Below are 5,410 nucleotides of genomic sequence, written 5' to 3' on the forward strand. Positions count from 1 at the left end.
ACACATGAACTTGATATATGGGACAACAAGTGATACATTGATATTGACATAATATCTTGACTTTGACTTGATAAATTAGTAAGACAATTTACATGACTTTGAAATGACTTATTAACTTGACTCATATATTGGAACAATGATTTTACACTTACAAATTACAATTGTTTTGACTTTGACTTAACACATTGAATTGAAAATTACCCTTGACATTGACTTAGTAAACTAGTATTATTTGGTCTGGTCAAGCATGTTGTATCATGCCTAGTTGATGTCATGCATTTATGTAACAATATTGTAGTTGGTTTATGACAACCTCATTGGATAGTGATATCATGACTACAGTGGGTGATGATGGCTCCAGGGCATTGACTATCTGAGTAACAATATTTTCACATATATTGGTAGCTCTCGGTGGGCAGAGATTGAGAGCATTAGTAGCAGGTCATAGGGATGACCCGAGGCATCTTGAAATATGCCATTATCAGACATTGGGTTCATTATATGTATCAATACAGGGTGTTTGTTTCATTGAAATTGGTAGCTAGTGTTGTGAGCTCTTGATGATAAGAAGTGCAGTTGAGCAATGCCAATGATGTGTGTTTGAGCAATGAAATTGATGTACAATATTGTGCAGTGATTAGTGTAGGCAGAGTAGTATTGTACAATTGTCAGTGGCTACCAAGATTTGACAGGGTATACAAATATTTTCTTTACAATATTCTTCTCATGATTCAAAGCACAAGGGGATTTAGTCTAAAAATTGTGAAACATGATCTTCTGGCTTGTCAGGGTGGCAGGGTGGTGCAAGGAAGGTGATTGGAGTCACCTTCAAGTTGTGGCCCTAGAACACTTCAGCGTGGCAGGGTGGTCCTAGGGAAAGTTGTCATTTTCACAAGGCGTTGTGGCTGATAAACTAACAGGGCAGCAAAGCATCCTTTAATGGGAATAGCTGGTAAATAGAGCGTTGGCGCACTCATTAGGTTGTGGCCTGATCTACAGGGCGTTGGGGCATCCTTCTGGTTGCAACAAGATATTAGGGTTTAGTAGCATCCTACAGGATGTGACTTGTTAATGAGGGGGTTGACGCCTTTCTCATTTGTAGCTGAAATATTGATGTAATCAGGGAGAAGACAATTACTAAAGAAGCGTTCGATGGTTTTTGACCTAGAGGGGGTTTTCCTCCTAATCTTTTTTTTGTCTTCTATTTTATCTTTCTACATTGTTGTATGGTGTTGTCTATTATTGATCATTGTCTATGCTCATCTGAAGAAGAACAATAATAATAACTAAAGATTAACTAATGCTCTGAAAAAGATTAAAAAGTGCTAATTGCTATGAAATATTGATTCATCTCTGTCTTAGTATTTTCAACAATTGTTATCAAAGCTTGGTTCCTTCAATAATAACTCAACCGCTAGAAAGCAGTTTTTAGAGCATAGAGATGAGAAAGTCAAAGAAGCAGGTTGCAAGGATTTCAAAGGAAGGTACATGTACAACAAAATCTGAATAAAGTGAGTATTATGTACCAACCCCTGATTTTGATGCAGATAATTACTGGATATGGGAATGTAGGATGGAAGTACATTTGTAGGCACATAAAGTATGGGAATCAATTGTTTCTAGAGACACATCTATCGATGAAGCTAAAAGGTACAATTCAAATTCCATCAATGTAATTTTGAATGTTTTGCCAAATTCTATGAAAACAAAAGTTTGTCAATGTTCAACAGCTAAAGCTCTTTGGGAAAAGCGTCATAATCTCTATTCAACAAAGCAATCAGGTCAAGATGTTATTGAAAATTTAGATCCTTTTGAGTATGATGAAGAAATTGGAGAAATGAGTAAGAAAAAGTTTCAAAATCAAGTGATCAAGGTGATAAAGGAACTCAAAAGTCAAAAGCAAAAGACAAGACTTTTGGAAGCAGAATTGAAGACATAAAAATAAATCATCAAAGAAAATGAAGTGTCTTAGAAGATGATTAGCATTATTAGAACCCAATTGGAAGAATTCAAGAATACAAAGACACAAGACCTCAAGAGAGAAGTCCAACAAAAGCAAAAAGAACTTGACACAACATTTGTAGAGATTAGCAGGCTCAAACAATAGATGCAGGAAGCATAAATTGAAAGGAAGGAATCTAATCAAAGATACATATCTGAAATGGACCAAAAGAAAAAGGAATTGGAAACCTCTTCAGCTAAACTAAGCAGGCTCAGGATTGAAAATGAGGAGCAGAAGGGACAAATATAGGCTCTCAATAGAGAAGTAGAGAAGACTATTCTTCTCAAGCTACAGGTTGAGGAGGCAGAAAAAAGAAGGGAGATCTTGAAAATATGGTTTCAAGAAGATCTTTCTAAAAATGGGGAAGAACTTGATGCAATGCTTAATGAGATCAACAAGCTCAAAGAAAACTACCATTTACAGGTTATGGACAGGATAGATTAAGAATTGGGAAAAAGAACATGTAAGGCTCAAATTGATGAAGGTACAAGCTCCACATCTTCGCACAATGAGATTCAGAAGATGATTGAACCAAAGAAGAACATTGTAACTCCGAAGAATGATGCCAAAGTAGTCAAGAACAAAGGACAACAACGGACTACAAAACCGCCTCCAAAGAAGAATGAAAAATCTTCCAAGTTTGTTCATTTATTTAATGGTTATTTTTTTTCGTGTGCTAACTATGGACATATGGCTAGGGATTCTAAAGTTGTTGAAAGGTACAATTATCAAGGAGCACCGCCCTTGAATGAATTATCCAAGTATGCACATTCCTTTGATGGTTATTGTTTTTTATGTGTTAACTATGGACACCTGGCTAGGGATTGTGAAGTTTTTGATAGGTACAATCATTATCTACAAAACCCTAGAAGCAAGTTTGTAGGATCATGAGACACATTCCATGATGATTTTGTTAGAAGAGAATACATTCTAGATGGGCCAAATATTGAATCTTTCAAATGCCATAACTATGGCCATATGGTTCACGATTGCAGATATCAGATGGAATCACGTATGGACAACATTGAATGCTTCAAGTGTCATAACTATGGGAATATGGCTTGAGATTGCAGGAACAAGAAGGGTTGGAAAAGGCAACAGGTACAAGAAGACCAAGCAGATAAGAAGGTTTCAACTATTATGCTTTTAGGATTCGTAAAAGCAAAAGGTCATGAGGAATTGGCAGTTTCTTCAGATAATGACTCAAGTCAAGATGGCATGTTATGTGACTCACTATTTTGAATAATTCGACTTGTTGACTCCTTGAAATTTATAGAGGGGGAGTCTATGCAGTAGTATTTATCACAAGTCTACGATTGACAAATAGATAGTTTGAACAAGATGGCAGTTTCATAACAGGTTCAGGGGGAGTAGAACAGTCGAAGGATTACATGTTCACAAAGGAAAGCTTCTCTTCAGGGCACAAGTCCACAAGGATCATCATTGATAGACTATTACAAAAGGATTCTCGTCAGGGGGAGCATAGGAAGATAACAGGTCCACATGAAGCAAGCAAATTATTAGGGGGAGTAGCCCTTTGCAATTGATTTCAAAGGGGGAGAGAAAATCATGAGAAGGTGATCCGGGAGGATCTCGTCAGATTATTGCACAGGTGTTCAAGTGTCGTCGTCAATTTAGTTCAGTGTCGTCAGCTTCAACAGTGTTGGATATGGATAAGGTTGTTCAGGTAATATGGTTTTCATGGCATTCAGTTAAATAGGTTTGTACCTGGCTGTCGACTTGTGTTCATCGAAAGTTCCGCCAGGATTTGGTCAACGACATATGTTTTGTCATTCGCCTTCGTAGGATTTGGTGTCGATATGGGTTGTGTCGTTCGTTGCAGAGGTTCGATGTGTCGTCAGGGCTATCATCACAAAGGTAGCTGATGTTGACGATGTATATGGTTTTTCATGGCGTTCAGTTGATATGGTTTACCGTCTGGTTGTCGACATGAGTTCATCAATAGTTCTGCCAGGATTGGTCGACAACATGTGTCGTGTCGTTGCCTCACAGGATTTGGTGTCGACATGTGTTTTGTCATCCACTCGCAGGTTGATCATCGACAATGGGTGTCATTTGTTTCAAAGGTTCGATATGGTTTTTTGTTAGGTTGTCTTCGCAAATACCACTTGTGTCGACGACATGCATTTGGTTTTATGTCACAAAAGTTACTAATGTCGCTCTGTGACATTGATTGTAAAAGGGTGTTTACACCTAATGTAAAATCTAACATCCTAATCCTAAATATAAAACTAAATCAATATAAAACCTATGCTAGAACCATTCCCTAAGTCTAAACCATAATACATTGCAATATGTATTAAAATCTAAATCTAAAACCTAAGTCCTAATCTAAACCTATCACTATGTGCTAAAACCTAAGTGTAAAACCTTACCACATAACTCTCGGCCATGATATAAATGTAATTATATTGCAAACAATGTAAATACATTACACAGTGCTAAACCACGCAGATAGCAAAAACTGCATTGGAGAAAGTTATGTGACTAGTCAGCGGGTTGTCAAGCCATCGGAGAACAGTCACCTTAACCGCAGCCTAAACCGTGTCGGAAACATGTGACCAGTGTTAACCGTCGAGGTACATGATGACAGTTTGGGAGTTCACCGCCGAAGTGTTCAATGCAGCAGATATAGTTTCATGTGACAGGGTGATGAATAACCGCTGGAGTTATAGCCGTCACCGCAGTGCTGACGAAGACTGTTTCCATGTGAACAGGTAGTTTACGAAGCCATCGCCGAAATCGCCAGATAAGACCACTAGGTGACATCTGGTGGTTAGACCGCCAGTGCTCACATGTAACAGTTTCAACCTCCACCCGGTTAACCTGACCACTAGCGGGTTCATTTATATCATATGCTTTTTTTGGGTTTTTTGATAAGTTTTTGTCAAACAAACTAATGCGATGACCATTAAACCTACCCTAGGTGTCATGAAACAACCAGACCGAGTTCCAAATCCATCCAGAAGGCAACCAATTCACCTTGAAGTTAGCCAAAAGAGGTTTTGATGTACTTGCAGGCCTATAAGAGGCGGTTTTCCTTCATTAAGAGGAGGAAAGTAGTTTTGGTTTTTGTATACAAATTCTGGAGGTCATAGGCAGTTTTGTTTTCAGTGTAATAGGAGCATCCAGAGTCGGAATTGGGAATCGTGACAGGCATTGGAAAGCTAGTTCAGAGGGATATTTGATGAAAGTGATCAAAAGTGCATGCATGCACATTCAGACTGATCAAATCTATGTGTAATTGACCTCATCTGTTTCAATCCTAATAAAGCGGTTGCCCATCTTGAAAGCGGACCCGGAGACGTAGTCCATCAGGGACGAACTCCATAATCAATTTTGTTGTTTGGTATTGTTGTGTTTTTACTATTTTCACTTCTGTTATGC

The sequence above is a fragment of the Pinus tabuliformis genome, chromosome 3_1, assembly GCF_031772625.1.
Source record: "Pinus tabuliformis cultivar Carrire ecotype Pingquan chromosome 3_1, CPIR1, whole genome shotgun sequence".
Lineage (NCBI taxonomy): Eukaryota > Viridiplantae > Streptophyta > Pinopsida > Pinales > Pinaceae > Pinus > Pinus tabuliformis.